This window comes from Mirounga leonina, unplaced genomic scaffold (assembly GCF_011800145.1).
Source record: "Mirounga leonina isolate KUSES-001 unplaced genomic scaffold, KU_Mleo_1.0 Mir_94, whole genome shotgun sequence".
In the NCBI taxonomy this organism is placed as follows: Eukaryota; Metazoa; Chordata; class Mammalia; order Carnivora; family Phocidae; genus Mirounga; species Mirounga leonina.
The window spans coordinates 40,677,478-40,702,388 of NW_023270855.1; the positions used below are offsets into that span (position 1 = coordinate 40,677,478).

At 42.8% G+C, this 24,911-nt stretch overlaps 1 protein-coding gene across 6 annotated transcripts in view; it reads right to left on the minus strand.

Annotated features, from left to right (window-relative positions):
- Positions 1–18,858, minus strand: part of RBM6 (RNA binding motif protein 6) — a 110,149-nt gene extending 91,291 nt beyond the window's left edge. The window contains exons 1-2 of one of the 6 annotated variants that reach the window (XM_034997668.1): positions 18,736–18,855; positions 18,192–18,363 (exon numbers count right to left, since the gene is read on the minus strand). The gene's annotated coding sequence lies outside the window, so the exon portion shown is untranslated. Of the gene's footprint in view, positions 1–18,191; positions 18,364–18,735 lie in introns of all 6 variants that reach the window. The other 5 variants (XM_034997672.1, XM_034997667.1, XM_034997669.1 and 2 more) reach the window with 5 other exon arrangements.
- Positions 18,859–24,911: the final 6,053 nt, after the last annotated feature.

The following is a 24,911-nucleotide window of genomic DNA, read 5'->3' on the forward strand; positions in this document are numbered from 1 at the left end:
AAAGAAAGAAAGAAAGAAAGAAAGAAAGAAAGAAAGAAAGAAAGAAAATTCATGAAGCCATCACTGCAGCTACACTGGCAGGCATGAAAACCTTGTAATTTTTGCAAAATATGTTTTTATCTCATATTGAAAATGCAGCTTTATGTGGGTGCAGGATTGCTTTAAGAAAGGCATACTTACAGGCTCTAATATGATTTGAGAAAAAGCAAAGCCATTATATGACAACTTAAAGCAAAGAAAAGGTGAAGGATCTAAAACTAGAAAATTTAATGTCAGCAAAGGATGGTTTGATAATTTTAGAAAGAGGTTTGGCTTAAAAAAAATGTCAAGATGACAGGAGAGGCAGCTTCTGCCCACCAAGAAGCAGCAGATGAGTTCTCAGGGCCACTAATAAAATCACTGAGGAAAAAGGCTATCTGGTTTATAATACTGATGAATGTGCCTTACTCTGGGAGAAAAAAAATGCCAGAAAGGACATCTATTAGTAAAGAAGAAAAGAGAGCACCAAGATATAAGGCAAGAAGGTATAGGCTAACTCTACTGTTTTGAGTCTGGTTCATGATCCATAAGCTGCTAACCCCCAAGCCTTAAAGGGAAAAGATAAACAACAGCTGGCAGTCTTTTGGTTCTACAAGAAGGCCTGAACAAGAACCGTCTTTCTGGATTGGTTCCACTGATGCTGTCTCTGAAGTCAGGAGTACCTTGCTGGTAAGAACTGTCTCTTTAAAGTTCTTTCCATATTAGACGATGCCCTTGACCACCCAGAACCCCAGGAGTTCAACACTGAAGGTGTCAAAGTGATCTACTTGCCCCCAAACACATCTCTAATCAAGCTTCTAGATCAGGGGATCATAAGGACCTTGAAGGTTTATTATACATGGTACCTTACAGAAAGGACTGTCAATGCTATGAAAAAGAACTCTGATAGAATATCATGAAAGTCTGGAAGGATTTTTTTTTTTTTTAAGATTTTATTATTTACTTTAGAGAGAGAGTGTGTGTGACAAGGAGTGCAGCATAGTGGGAGGGAGAGGGAGAGAGAATCTGAAGCAGACTCTGTGCAGAGTGCAGTGCCCCATCTGGGGCTTGATCTCACAACTGCAAGATCACGACCTGAGCTGAAACCAAGTGTCAGACGCTCAACCAACTGAGCCACCCAGGCACCCCAAAAGTCTGGAAGGATTACACCACTGAAGATGCCATTGTTATAGGAAAAGCCATAAAAGCCATTAAACCTGAAATAATAAGTTCCTGCTGGAGAAAACTGTGTCCAGATGTTGTGAAGACTTCAAAGGATTTACAACAGAGACAATCAAGGAAATCATGAAAGAGTGGATAAAAAAGGTGGGGGGTGAAGGGTTTCAAAATATGGATCTTGGAGAAATTCAAGAGCTAACAAACACCACACCAGAAAATTAAAAGAAGATGACTCGATGGAGATGAGTACTTCCAAACCATGACAGATGAAGAAGATGTAGAAGAAACATGGGGCACCTGGGTGGCTCAGTCAGTTAAGCATCTCCCTTCAGCTCAGGTCATGATCCCAGGGTCCTGGGATCAAGCCCTGCATCGGGCTCCCTGCTCACCAGAGAGTCTGCTTGTCCCTCTTCCTCTGACCCTGCCCCTGTTCAGGCACGCTCTCTCTCCCTTTCAAATAAATAAATAAAATCTTAAAAAAAAAAAAAAAAGATGCAGAAGCAGCAGTCCCAGAAAACAAATTGATATCAGACATCTGGCAGAAGCATTCTAATTATTCAAGACTGCTTTTAACTTCTTTGATGATACAATCCTTCTAAGGTACAAGCACTGAAACTAAAGCAAACAGTGGAAGGATTGTGGTACCATCATAGAAACAACTTTAGAGAAACTGGAAACCAAAAAAGTCAGAAATCAGAATGTATTTCCATAAAGCTACAGAGCGTGCAGGCCTTTCCTGCTTCTACTTCCACCTCTTCTACCTCTGTGACTTGAGAGAGCAAGACCAACCCCCAAGCTGAACAGTTGTATTATGTGTCTTCGTGTGAAAACATAGTAACTGTATGGCAAGAACAATGTGAGATGTTTTGTGTCATCATCACCCAAGTATTCACGGTGTAGAACATCATGTGCAAGACTTGAATGGAAGTGGACAGATGAGTGATATTTAATATAAAATTAATATTGTGTTAGTTTTCTTACTGTTTGATAACATTACTTTCTTTTTATTATTATTATTGTTTATTTATGTGACACAGAGAGAGAGAGAGACAGCAAGAGAGGGAACACAAGCAGAGGGAGAGGCAGAGGGAGAAACAGGCTTCCCGCTGAGCAGGGAGCCCGATGCGAGGCTCGATCCCAGGACCCCGGGATCATGACCTGAGCTGGAGGCAGATGCTTAACAACTGAGCCACCAGGTGCCCCTATAACATTGCTTTCAAAGAATTATATTACCATACAGTATGCCTCTTTCTCCCGTAATTGGAGAAACTGCATATCAGTTTTAAAACCTAACAGTGTTTCCAATACTGTATTATGAATATGATTTACTCCTATATACCATAAAATTTTTACAATGATTCAATCATTAACGTATAGGCTAGGCTACCATGAAGCAATTATACTGCTGCTTCTTTGGTATCCGTGCATGAATCATTATACCTGTAAGTAAATACGAATTTCTTTTTCACAGAATCTTCTCATTTTTATTTTATTTTTTTGAATCTTCTCATTTTTAAAAAGATTTATTTATTTTAGAGAGAGAGCGCACAACATGCATGAGCAAGGGGAGGGGCAGAGGGAGAGGGAGGAGAGAAGTAGACTCCCTGCTGAGTGCAGAGGGTTGGGGAAGGAGGTGGATCTCAAGACCCTAAGATCAGGACCTGAACTGAAATCAAGTCAGACACCCAACCGAGCCACACAGGTGCTCCAATCTTTTCATTTTTGATGCCTAATTTCAGTAATATGTATAAACATCTACAGTGTTTCTATCATGTAAGAAAATATCGAGGGGCACCTGCATGGCTCAGCGTGGCTAAGCGTCTGCCTTCAGACTGTTTATCTTATCTGTAAGGCTTCTAGTCAACAGTAAACTATTAGTAGTTAAGTTTGGGGGAATCAAAAGTTATACACATTTTCGACAGTGCATGGAGTCAGCACCCCAACCCACTGCACTGTTCAAGGATCAACTGCATATGCTATATATGTGTAACTGTAATAAGCTGTATATGCTTCAAGAGACTCACTTTAGATCCAAAGACGCAAATAGATTGAAAGTGAAAAGATGGAAAACATATTCCATGCAAATAGTAATCAAATGAAAGCTGGGGAGCTAGATTAATATCAGACAAAACAGACTTTGAATCCAAAGTTTATGAAAGACAAAGGAAGACATTATATATTAATTAAAAGGTTCAAAAAATACAGCAAGAAGATAAAACGATCTATTAGTATAACACTCTCAAAATACATGAAGCAAAAACTGAAAACATGTGAAGAGAAAAATAAATAGTTCTCTAATAGCTGGAGACTTGAAACCCCACTTTTAATAACAGACAGGTCAACCAAACAGAATAAATGGAAATAGAGAACATAATAAATCAACTAGACCTAACAGACACATATAAACACTCTACACAACAGTAGCAGAATCCCTTTTTTTTTTTTTTTAAAGATTTTATTTATTTATTTGACAGAGAGAGAGATAGCGAGAGCAGGAACACAAGCAGGGGGAGTGGGAGAGCGAGAAGCAGGCTTCCTGCCGAGCAGGGAGCCTGATGTGGGACTCGATCCCAGGACCCTGGGATCATGACCTGAGCCGAAGGCAGACGCCTAACGACTGAGCCACCCAGGCGCCCCAGAATCCCATCTTCTTAAGCGCACCTGGGATAGTCTCCAGAATGAACCATTTGTTAAACTACAAACAGGTCTCAATAGATATAAAAAGGTAGATACCACATAAGTATCTTCTCCGACCAATGGGGATGAAGTTAAAAATCAGTAACATAAGGAAAACTAATATTCACAAAATTTCAAATGCATATTACCTGACTTTCTAGTTCCTCTTCTAGGAATTCATTCTCTAGAAGCTTACAGTGTGAGGTGACATGTTTACAAACACACAGTGCAGCGCTGTTTGTAACAGCAAAAGATTATAAAATCTAAATGTACATCAATAGAGTATACTGCACTACTGAAATGCCATGCAATTCTCAAAAAAAATGAGGTAGCTATGTTAACTATCTAGGATAAGCTATTAGTGCAAAATACTATTTGTAATATCATACCATCTGTGCAAAACAGAAAAGAATACAGGCATACCTTGGAGATATTGCAGGTTTGGTTCCAGACTACTGCAATAAAGTGAAACTGCAATAAAGTGAGTGAAGGGCGCCTGGGTGGCTCAGTTGGTTAAGCGACTGCCTTCGGCTCAGGTCATGATCCTGGAGTCCCTGGATCGAGTCCCGCATCGGGCTCCCTGCTTGGCAGGGAGTCTGCTTCTCCCTCTGACCCTCCCCCTTCTCATGTGCTCTCTCTCATTCTCTCTCTCAAATAAATAAATTTAAAAATCTTTAAAAAATAAATAAATAAACAAAGTGAGTGAAATGAATTTTTTGGTTTCCCAGTACATATAAATGTTTACACTATATGGTAGTCTATTAAGTGTGCAATAGCATTCTAAAAATACAATGCACATACCTTAATTAAAAAAAATACTTTGTTAAAAAATGCTAACCATCATCTGAGCTTTTAGCAAATTGTAATCACTGATCACAGATCACCATAACAAATACAATAACAATGAAAAGTTTGAAATATCTTAAGAATGTGATACAGAGATACAAAGTAAGCAAAAGCTGGTGGAAAATGGCACTGATAGACTTGCTCAACTCAGGGTAGCCATAAACCTTCCTCAATCTGTAAAAAATGCAATATCTGCAAAATGTAACAGAACAAGGTATGCCTGTATATATAACAAAGTTAGAGGACTCACACTTTCTGATTTTAAGACTTAATACAAAGTTACAGTAATCAAGACAGTATGGCATTGGCATAAGGATGAGCATAGAGATCAATGGAACAGAAGGGCCTGTCACCTAAACTGCCCAGATCCCACCCCCAACACATGCTACCCACCAATCAGTAAAAGGACCCCTTGGTGAGTTCTGAAAATTAGCATAGGAAACTAATGCAGGTACAGATCTGGATGAGTAGTTAATAGTCAAATAAGAATTTTGAAGATTGAAGTGAAAAATGGTTCCGTATGAATAGCAGTTGAACAGGGGTCAGCTGCTTCTGGAGATGGTAAACATTATACTAATCTATAGGCTACACTCCTATTGATGCCCTTCTGCTGAACTTTGCAACCACACTCCTCTAGAACCTAAAGACTGGTTTCCTGGAAGCTGACCAGTAGGTTTGGCAAAAAAGACCCCCCACTGTAGGTCAGCACTGTTTATGGTTGGAACAATGATGGTAGCTGATTGTTTTCGAGCCTCCTCTGCCTTTCATTCTTCATTAATAAAAGCATTCTTAGGAGGCACATGGGTGGCTCAGTTGGTTGAGCATTCGGCTCTTGATTACAGCTCAAGTCATAATCTCAGGGTCATGAGATTGAGCCCTATGTTGGACTCCACGCTCAGCAGAGAGTCTGCTTGAGATTCTCTCTCTCCCTCTCCCTCTGCCCCTCCTCCCACTCATATGTGTGCTTGTTTGCTCCCTCTCTCAAATAAATAAATCTTTTTAAAAAAAAGAGTAATAAGTAATAAATGAAAACATTCTTGGCAAACACTTCCACTCTGATCCATCTTGCAAAGGTCCAAGAATTTTACCTCTAAGAGCATAATTCTAATACCCAGGGCCATCCTTTTTAATCATGATTTCAGTTCCAAAAGCCAAAAAGCAGAACCAGGGGTCCTATTCTATCTGAGGTATGTAGCGGCTTAATCCTACACCAAACACTCTTAATTTTTTTCCAAAGTAAATGCTTTGGACCACACAGGACACTCAACTAAGAACACCAAGGGCACATCAACAGGCAAAGGTTGATTTGAGCACCTACCAAATAAGACCCACCTCTGAATTTTTTTTTTTTAAGATTTTTTTTAAATTTTTATTTATTTGAGACAGAGAGAATGAGAGAGAGAGAGCACATGAGAGGGGGGAGGGTCAGAGGGAGAAGCAGGCTCCCTGCCGAGCAGGGAGCCCGATGCGGGACTCGATCCAGGGACTCCAGGATCATGACCTGAGCCGAAGGCAGTCGCTTAACCAACTGAGCCACCCAGGCGCCCCCCACCTCTGAGTTTTTAAACAGTAGCAACTTTAATATGCACTGTGGGAATCAGTGGCTGCCGCAGCACCCTTGTTCCTTGCGAAATTTCTGTTAAAAGATTTTAAGTGTATTGATTCCAATTACAGGGCCTCTAAAGAGTCCTCCAATTTGGAATGGGGAATTACAAGCCTGTTGCCATCCCTAGATGTGGCGTCTGTTTCTCAGACTCCTCTCCAGAACCATATCCTGATTCCCCTTTGATGGCACCTGCTTGCCTACCATCATACCACACTTAAAAGCTGATTGAGGGCGCCTGGGTGGCTCAGTTGGTTAAGCGACTGCCTTCGGCTCAGGTCATGATCCTGGAGTCCCTGGATCGAGTCCCGCATCGGGCTCCCTGCTCGGCAGGGAGTCTGCTTCTCCCTCTGACCCTCCTCCCTCTCATGCTCTCTGTCTCTCATTCTCTCTCTCTCAAATAAAAAAAAAAAAAGCTGACTGAAAATGGATCAGACATAAATGTAGAAGCTAAAACTATAAAGCTTCTAAAAGAAAACACAGGAGAAAATCTTTTTGAGCTCTGTGTCAGCAAAGACTTCTATAAAGGATCCAAAAGCATTAACAATAAAGAAAAAGATTAAAATTAAAACATGTTCTTCATGGGCACCTGGGTGATTCATTTGTTAGGTGTCTGCCTTCGGCTTGGGTCATGATCCCAGGGTCCTGGGTTCGAGGCCCACATCCAGCTCTTCTGGTTCTCCCTAAACCTGCTTCTCCCTCTCTCACTCCCCCAGCTTGTGTTCCCTCTCTCGCTGTGTCTCTATCAAATAAATAAATAAAAAATCTTTAAAAATAAAAAAACATGTTCTTCAAAAAAGACACTTTAAAAAATGAAGAGGCAAACTATGGAACAAGAGTAAATATTTGTAACACACATCTGACAAATGCTTACTATTATTGGTCATAAAGAAAACAGATTAAAACCACAATGAGATACTAATACCCACCACTAGAACTACTAAAATTAAAAAGACTTAAAAAGCAAATATGCAAGGATTTTCAGCAATCAGAACTCATACACTGCAGGAAAGAATGCAAGATGGTACAACCACTTTAGAAACTGATCTGACAACACTACCCTATGACTTAGTAATTTCACTTCAACCTAAGATAAATGAAATCTTGTGCAAAAATGTTCACAACAGCTTTATTCATAATAGCTTAAAAAAATGGAACCAACCCAACCTCCTTCCAAAGGAGATGAAATAAATACATAGTTTGGTGTCTTGAGAGTTTCCATCCCTGGGGTAGTATACTTTAGATTTCAAATAGAGAGATGCCTTTTTGGTAAAGTGAAGAGAAGGGTTAGTAAGAAAGGGGAAGTAGAAAAAGAGAATCAATAATATCCATTCTTTTTTAAAAATTATTTTTAGCGGGGGTGCCTGGGTGGCTCAGTTGTTGGGCATCTGCCTTTGGCTCAGGTCATGATCCCAGGGTCCTGGGATCGAGCCCCACGTCGGGCTCCCTGCTCAGTGGGAAGCCTGCTTTTCGCTCTCCCACTCCCCCTGCTTGTGTTCCCTCTCTCACTGTGTCTCTCTGTCAAATAAATAAAATAAAATCTTTAAAAATATATATATATATTTTTAGGGGCACCTGGATGAGCTCAGTCAGTTGAGCATCTGACTCTTGATTTCGGCTCAGGTCATGATCTCAGCTCAGGTCATGATCTCAGGGTCTTGGGATCAAACCCCATGTTGGGCTCTGCGCTCAGTGTGGAGTCTGCTTGTCCCTCTCCCTCCAGTCCTCCCATCACTCTCTTTCTCTCTCTCAAAAAAGTAAATAAATAAAATCTTTTAAAAAATATTTTTTAGGGGCACCTGGGTGGCTCAGTTGGTTAAGCGACTGCCTTCGGCTCAGGTCATGATCCCAGAGTCCTGGAATCGAGCCCCACATCACGCTCCCTGCTCAGCGGGAAGCGTCCTTCTCCCTCTCCCTGCAGCTCTGCCTACTTGTGCTCTCTGTGTCAAATAAATAAATAAAATCTTTAAAATATATATATATATATATTTTAAATTTATATACAAAATTTACCATTTTAACCATATTTAAGTGATTTAAGTGTATAGTTCAGTGGCATTAAATACATTCATGTTACATAACCATCATCCCCATCCATCCACAGAACTTTTTCATCTTGCAAAACTGAAAATTTATACTCATTAAACAGTAATTCCTCATCCCTCTCTCAACCCAGTCCTTGGCAACCACCATTCTATTTTCTGTCTCTATGATTTTGACTACTCTATGTACCTCATCCTACGAGTGGAACCATATGATATTTGTCCTTTTATGATTGGCTTATTTCACTTAGCATATCTTAAAGGTTCAGCCACATTGCAGCATCTATTAGAATTTCATTACTTTTTTTAAAAGATATATATATATATCTTCTTCCCCTAAAGAGAAAGAGAGAGGAGAGGGGAGTGGGAGGGGCAGAGGGAGAGAATCTCAAGCAGGCCCCAAGCCCAGCATGGAACCCAATGCAGGACTCAACCTCAACCTCACAACCCTGAGAGCGTGACCTGAGCTGAAATCAAGAGTTGGACGCTTAACTGACTGAGCCACCCAGGAGTCCCAGAATTTCATTACTTTTTAAGGCTGAGTAATATTGCATTGTATGTATACACCACATTTTGCTTATCCACTCATCCACTGATGGACACCTGGGTTACTTCCATCTTTTGGCTACTGTGAATAACAAACCTGGGTGTACAAATATCTCTTTGAGACTCTGCTTTAAATTCTTTTGGACATATACCCAAATATGGAATTGGTGCTTTAGGGGCATCTCAGTGGCTCAGTCAGTTAAGCGTCTGCCTTCCACTGAGGTCATGATCCCAGGGTCTTGGGAGCAAGCCTGTCGCTCCCCTTGCTTGTGTTCTATCAAATGAATAAATAAAATATATTTTTTTAAGATTTTATTTATTTATTTGAGATAGAGAAAGACAGAGAGCACAAGCAGGGGGAGCAGCAGACAGAGAGGGAGAAGCAGGCTCCCCGCTGAGCAGGGGGCCCGATGGGGGCTCAATCCCAGGACCCCGAGATCATGACCTGAGCCGAAGGCAGATGCTTACCCAACTGAGCCACCTAGGTACCCCTGAATAAATAAAAAATCTTAAAAAGAAAAAAGTGGAGGGGCGCCTGGGTGGCTCAGTCGTTAGGCGTCTGCCTTCGGCTCAGGTCATGAACCCAGGGTCCTGGGATCGAGTCCCACATCAGGCTCCCTGCTTGGTGGGAGGCCTGCTTCTCCCTCTCCAACTCCGCCTGCTTGTGTTCCCTTTCTTGCTGTCTCTCTCTGTCAAATAAATAAATTTAAAAAAAAAAGTGGAATTGCTGGATCACATAGTAATTCTATTTTTAATTTATGAGGAATCACCATACCATTTTCCACACCAGTTTCTCTATTCTCCATTCCCAGCAACAGAGCACAAGGGTTCTGTCAATGGACTGAATTGTGCCCCTCCCCACCCCATTCATATGCTGAACTCCTAGCTCCCGATGGGCTTGTATTTGAAGAGAGGACCTTTAAGGACATAGGTTAAAAGACATCTTAAGAGTGGGACCTGAATCCAACAGGTCTGGTGTCAGAGGAAGAGACACTAGGAATGTATGCACAGAGGAAATTTTGTGTGAGGACACAGCAAGAAGGCAGCCTTCTGCAAGCCAAGGAGAAAGGCCTCACCAAAACCCAACAATGCTGACACCTTGATCCTGGACATTAGCCTCCAGAGTGAGAGAAAATACATTTCTGTTATTTAAGCCACCCCATCCGTGGTATGAGTTATAGCAGTCCTAAGAAAATAATACAAGTTCCAATTTCTCCACACCATCAACAACCATTGTTATTTTGTTTTGGAGGTGTTTTGTTGTTGTTGTTTTGATCATCGTCATCCTAATGGGTGTGAAGTGGCATCTCACTGTCATTTTGATTTGCATTTCCCTAATCATTCATGATGGTGAGCATCTGTCCATGGACATACTGGCCATCTGTATAACCTTCTTTAGAGAAATGTCTATTGAAGTCCTTTGCCCATTTTTGAATCAGGTTGTCTTTTTGTTGTTGAGTTTAGAAGCTTTCTATATATTCTGGATATTAATCCCTTATCAGATATGTGATTTACAAATATTTTTTCCTATTCTGTGGGGTGCCTTTTTATTCTGTTGCCAGTGTTCTTTGGTGAAGGAAAGTTTTGATGAAGTCCAATTTGTCTATTTTTTCTTTTGTTGACTATGCATTTGGTGTCATACCCAGGAGATCATTTTCAAATCCAATGCATGACGATTTCCCCGTTTTCTTGTAAGAGTTTTATGGTTTAGTTCTTTTTCCTTTTTTTTAAGATTTTATTTATTCATTTGAGAGAGAGAGGGAGAGAGAACAAGCAGGAGCAGGGGTAAGAGGGAGAAGCAGATGCCCCGCTGAGCCAAGAGCCCGATGACGTGGGGCTCAATCCCAGGATCAGGAGATCATGACCTGAGCCGAAGGCAGACACTTAACCATCCAAGCCACCCAGGTGCCCCTAGTTCTTACATTTAGAAGATTCATTCTTAGAAGAATATTTATGGAAGGTAAAGTTTTACACACTGATTCCTTTAAATCTATACATATGCAAGGGCGCCTGGGTAGCTCAGTCGGTTGAGCATCTGACTCTTGATTTTGGCTCAGGTCATGATCTCAGGGTTGTGAGATTAAGCCCCACACTCAGTGCAGAGTCTGCCTCCCTCCCTCCATCTCCCTCTGCCCCTCCCGTTGCTCATGCATTCTCTCTCTATAAAATAAATAAATCTTTAAAAATATACATATACAGGGGCGCCTGGGTGGCTCAGTTGTTAAGCGTCTGCCTTTGGCTCAGGTCATGATCCCAGGGTCCTGGGATCGAGCTCTGTGTCGGGCTCCCTGCTCAGCGGGAAGCCTGCTTCTCCCTCTCCATTCCCCCTGCTTCTGTTCCTTCTCTCACTGTGTCTCTGTCAAATAAATAAAATCTTAAAATAAATAAATAAATAAATAAGTAAGTAAGTAAAAAAAAAAATATATATATATATATATACATATGCCCACATTCTCCCTGGAATGTTTTTGTGTACCCCCTAGGCTGAAGATTGTAGTTTGAAGAACCTACCCTTATATTGCTCTATCACTCAACTTTTTTTGCCCATATTACCATTCTGCTGACTGCTTCTTTTTTGCTTATAAACACTCAAGTCTTGGGGCGCCTGGGTGGCTCAGACAGTTAAGCGTCTGCCTTCGGCTCGGGTCATGATCCCACAGTCCTGGGATCGAGCCCCACGTCGGGGTCCCTGCTAAGCAGGGAGCCTGCTTCTCCCTCTCCCTCTGCCTGCTGCTTCCCCTGCTTGTACACTCTCTCTCTCTGTCAAAAAACAATAAAATCTTTAAAAAAAAAAAAAATTAAACACTCAAGTCTTTCTCATGCAATAATACACACACACGCGCACAAATACAAAACCTTCAAATATTATTTAAATAAATGTCCACCAAATATTGCTAATCCCCCAAGGCTCCACACTGTTTCTTAGTGCTATTCTTGATCCACACGCCATCCTTAGGTGCTATGGACTGAATATTTGTACCCACCCTCCAAATTCTTATGTTGAAGCCCTAATCCCCAATGTGATGGCATTTGGAGGTGGGGGTTTTGAGAGGTAACTTGGTCATAAGAGTGGAGCCCTCATGAATGGGATCAGTGCCCTTATAAGAAAAGACAAAAGAAATGATTTTTCTCTCAGCTATATAAAGATACAGCAAGAAGGTAGCTGTCTGCAAACCAAAAGGATCTTCACCAGGAACGAAATCAAAAGGCACCTTGACTTTGAACTTCCCTGTCTCCAGAACTGTGAGAAATAAATTTTTACTGTTCAGGTCACCCAGTCCATGTTACTTTGTCATAGCAGCCAAAGCTGACTAGACATGGGCAACTGCATCCATTCTCAATTTAATAACAATAACTACCATCTCTACAATGATAATTTCCACATCTCTATCTTCTGCCTAGACTTCCCCTGTAAAGTCCAAATTGCCTGCCAGAAATCACCACTTGGCTATCTCATAGGAATCTCAAAGTCATGTACAAATTAGACTTTATTACTGCAGGAAGACATTTAAATACTTCATTAGAGCTGCTTTTTCTTATAAATAGAAATTTCCCTTGGGGCGCCTGGGTGGCTCAGTCGTTAAGTGTCTGTCTGCCTTTGGCTCAGGTCACGATCCCAGGGTCCTGGGATCAAGCCCCGCGTCGGACGCCCTGCTCAGCGGGGAGCCTGCTTCTCCCTCTCCCTCTGCCTGCCTCTCTGCGTACTTGTTCTCTCTCTCTATCTCTCTGTCAAATAAATAAATAAAATCTTTAAAAAATAAATAAATAAATAAATAAATAATCTTTAAAAAAAAAAAAAAGAATGACAATGCAAATCCATTAGAACAGTGGCCAATAAGTAAAATGCTCAATAAATGTTAGCTATTATTACTTTAAGAGTTTATTTAGAAAATCACTGAGATTTGGAATGCATTCCCATTGATGCAGTCTGATTTGGCTAAATGACTGACATTAAAAATCTGACTTGCCAGTTAGATTATATGGCATTTTCCATAAATTAAGTCTGCAACTCCAAGGTCTGTCTATACATATATATATATATGCATACATACTATTATATATAATATATATGTAACATATGCATGCATACATACAATATATATTATGCAAGGAAATACATCCTTTGCAGCCATTTATGATAGAAATGTTAAGGCACTAATGCTAACTTAAAAATGTGCAAGGTGCGGGGTGCCTGGATGGCTCAGATGGTTGGGCATCTGCCTTTGGTTCAGGTCATGATCTCAGGGTCCTGGGATCGAGCCCCATGTCGGGCTCCTGGCTCAGCAGGGAGCCTGCTTCTCCCTCTCCCCCCTGCTCATGCTCTCTCTCTGTCTCAAATGAGTAAATAAAATCTTAAAAAAAAAAAAATGTGCAAGGGCGTAATAAGTTTTTCAAAATTTTAGGGGGGAAATTTTTTTTAATTTTAGGTGGTCCAAGAATAAAAAGATTTCAAAACCACTGGCCTAGTGCATGTGTTTTATTTTATTTTTTTAAAGATCTTATTTATTTATTTGAGAGAGAGAGAGCGCGCGCGCACAAGCAGGGGGAGTGGCAGGGAAAGGGAGAAGCAGACTCCCCGCTGAGCAGGGAGCCCGATGCAGGGCTCCATCCCAGGACCCTGGGATCGTGACCTGAGCCGAAAGCAGACGCTTAACCAACTGAGCCACCCAGGCACCCCACAGTGCATGTGTTTTAGGGTTAGAATGCCTGGGTTTGAATCAAAACTCCAGTTTTCTAACCACTGCACCTTTGACAAGTTATTTAACTTCTATATGTCTCAAAGCTCTCCTATACTATTGGAATAAGGGTACCTACCTCATATGATTACTATCAGGAGTAAATGAGATCATGCATAAGAAGCAATCATATTCATAGCCCCATTGTTCATAATAGCGCCAAACTGGAAATAGTCCAAATGTCCACTGATAAGTGAATGGCTGAACCAAAAGAAATATACCATAAAGAAGAATGCAACAACATAGATGAACCTCAAAAAACACTGCAAGTGAAATAAGCCAGACACAGAAGACTGAAAATTGTGTAATTCCAATTATATGAAATTTCTAGAAAACAGAAAACTACAGAGACAGGAAGCAAATCAGTGGATATTAGGACTTGCAGTTGGAGAAGTGGGGATAAACAACAAACTGGAGCTAAGGAATGTTTTGAGGTGCTGGAAATATTCTAAATCTGAACAGTGGTGATGATTATATCAAACTGAACACTTACAGATGAAGGAAGTTTATGATATGTAAACTATGTCTCCAAAAAAAGTTTTGAAGAATTTTAAAACAATGTAATAAATATCGGGGCACCTGGGTGGGTCAGTCGGTTAAGCGTCTGCCTTCGGCTCAGGTCATGATCCCAGGGTCCTGGGATCGAGCCCTGCATCGGGCTCCCTGCTCATCAGGAAGCCTGCTTCTCCCTCTCCCACTCTCACTCCCCTTGCTTGTGTTCCCTCTCTCACTGTCTCTCTCTGTCAAATAAATAAATAAAATCTATAAAACAAACAAACAAACAAAAAACAATGTAATAAATATTACTACTAATGCTACTATGCTCAGGTTTTTAAAATCATAATAACGGGGGCGCCTGGGTGCCCCAGTCATTAAGTGTCTGCCTTCGGCTCAGGTCATGATCCCAGAGTCCTGGGATCGAGTCCCATATCGGGCTCCCTGCTCAGCAGGAAGTCTGCTTCTCCCTCTCCCACTGCTTGGGTTCCCTCTTTCGCTGTGTCTCTCTCTGTCAAATAAATAAATAAAATCTTAAAAAAATAATAAAAAAATAAAATCATAATAATAACGTTAAGCTGGAAAGGAGCTTCCTGAGTATGTCTAATCCTACTCTCCAAAATAAGAGTGATAAAGACAAGCATAGCTGACTGCTGAGTCTACCACAGTTAAGTACTTTACATGGGTTCTCTCATTTAATCATCACAAGTCCTCTGTAGGGTAAACTCAGTTACTATTCCCACTTTATAGACCATGCAACTGAGGCTCAAACAGGCTGAAACTTGACCCAAAACAATATACCTAATATGAGAAAAAGCCAATATGCAAACTCAAGACCATCTGATTCTAAAGCCAATGCTTAGAAAAAACCCATCCTGAAATTCATATGGAATTTCAAAGGACTCTGAATGGCCAAAACAATCTTGAAAAAGAACACAGTTGGAGGAGACACATTTCCCGATTTCAAAACCTACTACAGGGAGCGCCTGGGTGGCTCAGTCGTTGGGCGTCTGCCTTCGGCTCAGGTCATGATCCCGGGGTCCTGGGATCGAGCCCCGCATCGGGCTCCCTGCTCAGCGGGAGGCCTGCTTCTCCCTCTCCCATTCCCCCTGCTTGTGTTCCCTCTCTCGCTGTGTCTCTCTCTGTCAAATAAATAAAATCTTTAAAAAAAAAAAAAAAAAAAAACCTACTACAAAGCTAGTTATCAAAACAGTGTGGTATTGGTATACGGACAAAGACAGATCAGTGGAATAGAGAAACCAGAAATAAATTCTTACATACATGGTCAGGATATTTTCAACAAGGGTGCCAAGACTATCAAGGGGAAAAGACAGCCTTTTCAACAATGCTCATAGGAAAATTGGATATCCAAGTGCAGAAGAATGAAGTGGGACTTTTACCTAACACCACATACCAAAATTATCTCAAAATGGATCAAAGACCTAAATGTAAGTGCTAAAACTACAAAACTCTTACAATAATAGGGGAAACGCTTCATGCATTGGATTTGGCAATGATCTCTTGGCTATGACACCAAAGGCACAGTCAACAAAAGAAAAACAGGCAAATTGGACTTCATCAAAATGAACAACTCTTCTGCATCAAAGAACACTCAACAGAGTAAAAAGGCATCCCACAAATTGGAAGAAAATATTTGCAAATCACATATCTGATAAAAGATTAATATTCAGAATATGCACATGCCCATGTTCATAGCAGCATGATTCACAATAGCCAAAAGGTGGAAACAACATAGTTGTCTACCAACAAATGAAGAGATAAACAAATGTGGCCTATTCACACCAATGGAATATTTATTCCGCTATAAAAGAGAATGAGTATGTCAATTACACCTCAATTTTTAAAATATATTTTTTGTAATTTTTAAAAAAGGGATGAAGTTTGAGGCGCCTGGATGGCTCAGTCGAAGAGTGACCAACTCTTGATCTCAGGATTGTAAGTTTGAGCTCTATGTTCGGTGTAGAGATAAATAAATAAACTTAAAAAAAAAAAAAGGAATGAAGTGTGGATACCTGCTATGACATGAATGGACCATGAAAACATTATGGTAGGGGCGCCTGGGTGGCTCAGTCGTTAAGCGTCTGCCTTCGGCTCAGGTCACGATCCCAGGGTCCTGGGATCGAGCCCCGTGTCAGGCTCCCTGCTCGGCGGGAAGCCTGCTTCTCCCTCTCCCTCTCCCACTCCCCCTGCCTGTGTTCCCTCTCTCGCTGTGTCTCTCTCTGTCAAATAAATAAATAAAATCTTTTAAAAAAAAAAATTATGGTAAGTGAAATAGGTCGAACATGAAAGGACAAATATTGTATGATTTCACTTATATGGGATACCTAGAACAGGCAAATTCACAGTGATTTCAGACTATAAATCATTAGGCTGCAGGGAAGGAACAATGAGAGTTACTTGCTTAATGGATAGAGTTTCTGTTTGGAGTGATGAAAAAGTTTTGGAAATAGAGAGTGGTGATGGATGCACTACACTGTGTATGTAATTAATGCACTGAGTTTCACACGTAAAAATGGCTTAGGGGCGCCTGGCTGGCTCAATCAGAAGAGTGTGTGGCTCTTGATCTCTGGGTAATGAGTTCCAGCCCATGTTGGGTGTAAAGATTCCTTAAATAAACATAAAAAAAGATCAAAAGAAATGGTTTAAAGAGCGAATTTTGTTACAACATATGTAACAAAATATATTTACCACAACTCTATAAAGAAATTAGCAATGTAATATAAAAAGCATTGAATTATACACCTTAAATGGTTAATTGTATGGCATATGAATTACAAATTATATCTCAAAGCTGTTTTAAAAAAAAAAAAGACAACAGTGGTGGCTAACATTTAGTGAACACCTTGTGCACACCTGGCACTGTTCTAAGGGCATTACATAAACCTCACAACAGCCTCATTTCACATATGAGGAAACTCAAGTAAGGTAATTTATCCAATGTCACTGAATTAGTGGAGGTTGAGTCAAGGATTCAAAACCTATCAGATTCTAGAGCTCCCCCAGTTACCCACTCTGCTATTCTGAGTCCCACAGCATGACAGGAGGGTTATAAAATGCATTCAACAGATGCCCCATTAACTAAGCGAATGAGATGAAGAGTAATTGTGGGAGTGTGGCAGAAAAATTAATTCTAAGCACTTGGTATACGGCTAAAAAAAGTCCATCAAGGAATGATTTATGATCTTTAAAATTTCAGAACTTTCCTATAGTTTTAATTTTAATACAACCCTGAATCTGATTATTAACAGCAGTTTGTACGTTTAAACATTGGCACAAGACTATAACCTTGCTCAAGTATTTGCAATAACAGTTCTTTTAGTAACACCCACTCACCTCCCCCACCCAGGCCTTGACAAGTGTCCTATGAAAGGCTACAACAACCTAGGAACCTAAAGGCAACAAAAATAAACCCAAGTCTGGTAACAGAATTCTATAAAGAAGGGTGCTACAGATGTCCAGAAAAGAGACCTAGTACCTTCCCTATAGGTTAAGTACCTAGTTAGGCGCTAATTAATGAGACAAGGTTCAGGTCCAACTTGTCTGTTTCACCAAAACAGTAACATGCCATTAGTTACTTTATACACTGCCAGTCACCCATCAGTTCTTCATACCTCTCCCTACAGTCCTCACAAGTTTGCTGATGTTGACATTATAAACTATTCACAGTGGTGGCATTACTCAACAGGAAGTTGAAAACAAACCTAGGGTACAATCCAGAGTTCAGAAAATGAACCAAGTGACCAGGCGCATCAGAGTCTACTGAACTCCTTCACTTACATCCAGTAACCCTGACCTTCACATGCAAAACCTGGAATATGCAAAAAACACCATTACCCTTAAAGTTTAGGTACCTTACAAAACATGACCCTTTGTTTTTATTAAAAAATGCACTCCTAGAGTTGAATCCAGTAGCACATCAATACTAAAGTTAGGCGAAAAACACAGATTTACAACGCCAAAAGGAATCTAAAGAGTAAATACGAAGAAACATCCCTCCTCCCACATTCTCCCAACGGGCGCAGAACCCACCAGACCACTCCCCCGCCTCCAGGTTCTACAGTCCCGCGTGCCGGACTCCGAGCTCTCGCACCCTGTAGTCCGGCCGAGCCCACTCCAGTCTAGCCAGGTCTAAGGACGAGGCTACGTGCTAGGCACAAGAAGGCCTCCCTCTCGAGCGATGCCTCAGAACTGGATCAGATTCCTGCAAAAGCAGGAAAAAAGGAGGAAGAAAGGGCCCGCCTGCGGGTCCGCAGACCAGAAGCACCAAACCGTAACCACGCGCCAGCCCCCCTACTCCGCAGCCGACAGCCCCGAGGCTGGACCGGTAATTCTACCGCCGCGCCGGGCCCCGCCCCGGGCCCGCGACCGTTCCGGGGCGTTCCTCCCGAGGGCGGCGCCTCCCTCACCACACCGCCACTTGGCTCTCTTCTTCCCGACCGAGGCCGCGATCGCCCCGCGACACCGAAGCCGCAGCTTCCAGGCCTCGCGGACCCGCGACTTCTCTAGCGGCCTGGCAGGCCCGCTCCTTCCCCGCAGGCTCTGGCACGCCCTCTCTACTGCCCCAGGCCCTTACCGAGGCAGCGCGGCCTCCGCGGCCCGCTCCTCCTAATCCTCAGCCGCCGCCACCGACCCAGCGTCGCGGAGACCGGAACTTCCTCCGCGCCGACCGCTGCTTCCACAAAGGCGCCGCGCCGCCGCCTTCAGCGCTCGGCCCGCCGGGAGATAGAGTACAGCGGCAGGTCGCGCTGACTCCACTCCCGCCGTGCCTCGCGCGTGGTGGGGGGGCGGGGCTGACTACGGAACGAGGCGTGAGGGCACGCTGCTCGCCGGCGTCCAATGGGAGGGCGTGCTTCCCCAGGCCCGCCGGGCCTGCTGGGGGTTGTGGTTTAGATCCTGGCTCGTCTTCCGGTGCTCTCTTTAGAATTGAGCAAGACTTGCAGTCGGCCGTTAACTTGGCCTCCCCAAGTTTTGCTCCCCGCAGGAACGCAGATCAGGTCTTGATCTGCCTAGTTCGAGGACTCCTTTCCCGTCATTGTGAAGGCAATGGAAGGGAGACTTCTCCGGCCTAAGCCTTCCGGGGAAGTGGCTGCTGGCCCACAGCCGCTTAGCCCTTTTTGCCCAAGACCTGAGGATAGGTGCGAGAGAAGCACTTGAATTAGAGCAGCAGTAGTCAGAGAGGCTCGTCCCCTTTTCTTTCTGAGGGAATTTCCAAGTTAGGCATCCCCTGCTCAAGAATATCAAGCAAATACCACCTACGTTAAAGGTTCAGTAGTCCTACCTATGAGGGAAAATCCACCCAGCTTCCACAAGGCCTTGCTAGATCTCAGGTGATCGATCTGGCCAAGAGTGACGTGCGAGGTCTCAGAACCGGAAGGTTATCTGCAAATCTCCCAATCTAGCGGAAAAGCTTTCAATTTGCAGCTCACTTCCAGGATCTCCGTACAGTTAGTCTTCAAATGGCAAGCTCTCAGCTTCCCAGGTGGGTTATCTACACTGTGAATACGCTTGCTGGTTCCGGCCACTGGTGTCTCTACCAGTGGACCCTTAGGAAAGGTAACCTGACTTTGTAGCCTAAATTCAGCATCATGGGATCAAAGGAATCTGCTGCAAGAAAAGCCTATAAAGCATTCTAAAGTAAAGCCATCCTTATCTGCAAAGGAGATTGTTGGATTAAGTACTCTTTAAAATTATCTTCCCACTTTTCAGGCATCTTGTCTGGAAGTCATTCCTTCATTCAAGAACTGTAGGAAAGGTGTGTGTGCGCCAGGCACTGTATCAGGTGCTGGGGATACAGGAACAAAGCTGATAAAATTTGCTGCCCTACTGGAGATGGGGGTGGGGTAGTTATTGGAGATGGACAACAAACTAAACAAGATATACAATCTCTGCTGAAATGAGTTTGGTTTCTGTAAGGAGGGAGATGGGAAGCCACTGGAGGGCTCTAAATAGAATAATATCATAACTTCACATCCGTGTTAATACGATCCCTCTGGCTGCTGTGTGGAAATAGGCTAAAGGTAGGAAGGGCAGAAGCAGTGCAGCCGATTAGGAGTCTGTTGCCATAAATGCAACCACAGTACCTGTGTGGCAACAGTAGAAACAGGAGACATGGACTGGGATGAAGGCAGAGAGGGAAGAATGTGGGTGAAGCAGTTTTGGTAGGAAGACCAGGAGCTCAGTTTGTGGTAGGTTGAATTTGTGATGCCTAGTATTCAAGTGAGACATAGAATTGGTAGTTGGATACATCAGTCTGGAATTCAGGGTAAAAGGTTAGTGTTAGAGATACAAATCTGGGAGGTATCAGCGTATTGCTGGTGCCAGTATCTGAAGCCATGGGCTTGGATGAGGTGACCAAGTGAATGAGGGAGGGGCACGCCAGTGCTAAGAGGTTGCAAGGAAGAGAAGGAACAGCTACACAGAACTGTGGGTACTTTGACTTTGCTTCCCAAACTGGACCATTGTTGGTGGATCTCTCCCTTATCAGATAGTACTTTGTCCTCTAAAGAGGTAAACCATATTAAGGAACTAATTATTCTTGCCATACATCCAATCTCCTTGGGTAATAATCTCTACTCTTTATCAAACTCTATGGCTGGCATTGTGCTGGCACTTCATTATCTCATTTAATTTTTATAATAATCATGAGGAAACCCCTTTTATAGTTAAGGAAACCAAAGACCAGAAAAATTAAGTAATTGCCGCAGCTGGAAAGTAGAGGGTGGGGGAGTCCAACCCAGGTCAGTCCTGTTCCAAGGTTTATGTCCCTGACTACTTTCCCCTTTTCCTTAACATGATTATTGAGGGTTTTCAGAGGAAGCATAAGGAATTTTCTTTTTAACTTACAAGGGCCCATAGTACTTGTAAATTTGTTTTTACTACCCAAGAGCAGGAAATAAGAACTATTTAGAAGAGCTGATCCGAGCAGCACCTTCACCTGGAATGGGGTGTACAAGGTCTAGTCAGGGAGATGCACCCACTTTCAGCCCCTAAATCCTTCCAGGGGAGGACTCAGCAAAGAGAAAGACCATGTCCTGTCTTTTGCTCCGTGTTGCCTTGGTCTCATTTGGGGCCATGACTCTCCAACATGGAAAGTAGGATTTGATCAAATGTTAAAATGAGAGACAGGAACCAGGAGAGATACAGGTGATAGAAGACCACAGATGGAATTTCCCAGCAGAGCAGAAAACCCAGCTGCCTTACCAAGAGCTGCCAAGTAATAAAGGCAGGAAGGAAAACTTTGGATTTTCCAGGGAAAGATTGAGTGTTCTTATTATTAGCTCAAAATACTTCCTACCAGGTATCTTGTATTTATAGGAGGGGGAAATGGCTGAAGGTGCTGAAAGGGACATGAGAGGATTTTCCCCTAGTCACACACATAAGATAGCAACTGTACCTCTGAAACAAATAATATATGTTAAAAAAAAAAAAAAAAAGATAGTAGGAAGAGAAAAATGAAGGGGGGGGAATCGGAGGGGGAGACGAACCATGAGAGACTATGGACTCTGAGAAACAAACTGAGGGTTTTAGAGGGGAGGGGGGTGGGGGGATGGGTTAGCCTGGTGATGGGTATTAAAGAGGGCACGTATTGAATGGAGCACTGGGTGTTATATGCAAACAATCATGGAACACTACATCAAAAACTAATGATATAATGTATGGTGATTAACATAACAAAATAAAATTTAAAATAAATTAATTAATAAAAAAAGATAGCAACAGGGCTGGGAGCAGATCCCAGCCTCAGGGCACAATCAGGCATTTTCACCTTAGCCATGACCTCCTCCTCGCAGCACCTCAGGTTCTGAAATGTCTGCTAAAGCTATGAAAGAAAATTAATCTGGGGAAGAACAAGAGGTCTTATTTTATCATTGTTCCAGTCCCCACTCGTCCTCACTACTACAGTTGTGGAGATGACATGCCGGGTCCATGAAAATCACGGGCCCAGACAAAACAGAAAGCGGAGATTTAGAGGAGCCCCTGACCTGGAGGGTGACAGAAGGTGCAGGGTAAAGTGTTGTTTGTGACAATGCCCAAGGTTTGAGGCAGCATAGTGCAGGGCAGCAGAGCCATCCTGGGACTGGCATTTATTATTATTCCAAAAGGCTAAGATTTATTTCTTGGTAATTTCTTTTTTTTTTTTAATTATTTATTTATTTATTTGACAGAGAGAGAGATAGTGAGAGCAGGAACACAAGCAGGGGGAGTGGGAGAGGGAGAAGCAGGCTTCCTGCCAAGCAAGGAGCCCGATGTGGGACTCGATCCTAGAACCCTGGGATCATGACCTGAGCCGAAGGCAGACGCTTAACCAACTGAGCCACCCAGGTGCCCCTATTTCTTGGTAATTTCTTATTTCTTTATTTACTAAGTAGGCTCCACACCCAGCCCGGAGCCCGACGTGTAGCTGGAACTCGAGAGCCTGGGATCAAGACCTGAGCTGAAATCAAGAATCATTGATCACCCAACTGAATGAGCCACCCAGGCGCCCCTATTTCTTGCTAATTTCTATCAGCAAAAAGTGACATACAGAAAAGGGTTGTCCCAATATTCAAATACAAGCCAATGAGTGGACTAAAACAGAGTTTGGAATAACAACCTTAAAATGTTTTACTAAGTAGCCACAGTGGTTTGTCCTGTGAGAGTGTCCTAGGCACAAGTCTTAGCCAGAAGCCACTTACTTGGGCGCCTGGGTGACTCAGTTGGTTAAGCAACTGCCTTCGGCTCAGGTCATGATCCCGGGGTCCTGGGATCGAGTCCCGCATCGGGCTCCCAGCTCGGCGGGGAGCCTGCTTCTCCCTCTGACCCTCTCCCCTCTCATGCTGTTTCTCTCTCGCTCGCTCTCTAAAAAAAAAATAATAAAAATAAAATCTTAAAAAAAAAAAAAGAAGCCACTTACTTGCCTAAGTAGATGCAGTACAGCTGACCCCTGAAGAGCCTAGGGGTTAGGGGCACCAACCACCCTCCCCCCTGTGGAGTTGAAAATCTATGTAAAACTTTTTTTTTTAATTTAATTTATTTATTTGAGAGAGAGAGCGAGCACATGAGAGGGGGAGGGCCAGAGGGAGAAGCAGATGCCCCGCTGAGCAGGGAGCCCAATGTGGGACTCGATCCTGGGACTCCAGGATCATGACCTGAGCCGAAGGCAGTCGCTTAACCAACTGAGGCACCCAGGCGCCCTATGTAAAACTTTTGACTCCTCCAAAACTTAACTACTTAACAGTGAGAACCATGAGAGGTCACTTTTCACTTGTGATAGCAATTTACCAGAGAGACTAACTGCTCATAAGGAGATGATTAGTGGATACTAGCAACACTTCAGCTCACCACAAAAGCAACAGGAGGTGGCTACTTAATTATAACAGTAGTACAGTATGTTCTAGAGTTAATTTTACACAGTTATGATTTAATACAGCATCTTTACATTTGTTTACATTTCCACTGCAAATGGCACCATGTACAGTCTACAAGTATTTGTGTGGGGGAGTTTAGTAAATGTTGACTTTTTTTTTTTTAAAGATTTTATTTATTTATTTGAGAGAGAGAGAATGAGAGACAGAGAGCATGAGAGGGAGGAGGGTCAGAGGGAGAAGCAGACTCCCTGCCGAGCAGGGAGCCCGATGCGGGACTCGATCCCGGGACTCCAGGATCATGACCTGAGCCAAAGGCAGTCGCTTAACCAACTGAGCCACCCAGGCGCCCCTAAATGTTGACTTTTTATAATAGACTTGTGTATACTTTATGGTAGTAAATAAGATGGACTGGTATGTACATGTATTTTATGCATTTATGACATAGCTAACTTTTTCTTAAATTTTTAAAATATTTCTAGGCTATGTAGTTCATCTGCAAGTTTTTTCAGATTGTTGTAAATCCAGGGCACCTGGGTGGCTCAGTCGTTAAGCATCTGCCTTTGGCTCAGGTCATGATCTCAGGGTCCTGGGTTCGAGCCCAGCATGGAGCTCCGCCCTCAGCAGGGAGTATGCTTCTCCCTCGCCCTCTGCCCCTCCCCCCATGTGTGCTTGTTTTCTCTCTCTCTCTCTCTAATAAATAAATAAAATCTTTTAGATTTCATTTATTTATTTGACACAGAGAGGGAGAGAGAGGGAGAGAGTATAAGCCAGGGGGAGAGCCAGAGGGAGAGGCAGCAGCAGACTTCCCACTGAACAGGGAGCCTGACACAGGGCTCGATCTGGGAACCCTGTGATCGTGACCTGAGCCAAAGGCAGATGCCTAACCGACTGAGTCACCCAGGTGCCCCTAAATAAATAAAATCTTTTAAAAAATGTATTACAGGACGCCTGGGTGGCTTAGTGGTTAAGCGACTGCCTTCGGCTCAGGTCATGATCCTGGAGTCCCAGGATTGAGTCCCGCATCGGGCTCCTTGCTCAGCGGGGAGTCTGCTTCTCCCTCTGACCCTCCCCCCTCTCATGCTCGCTCTCTCTATCTCATTCTCTCTCAAATAAATAAATAAAATCTTTTAAAAAAGATGTATTACAAATTGTCACAAATCCCCCCGACATTTTCCAATATACTTATTGAAAAAAGTCTGCATATAACAAAACACCTGTTGTTCAAGGGTCAGCTATACTTCCAAATGACAGTGGTGCTGTCTGTTGGAGCTGATATGCTTGAAAGCAAGAGTGAGACTCTAGAAGAAACCCTGAGGTCAACATAAAGACTGTTGAGGAGACTCGTTAGGTATGTTAGGAAACTTTAAATTTGTCTTGTATTGAGATCAATTCTATGGGGTGC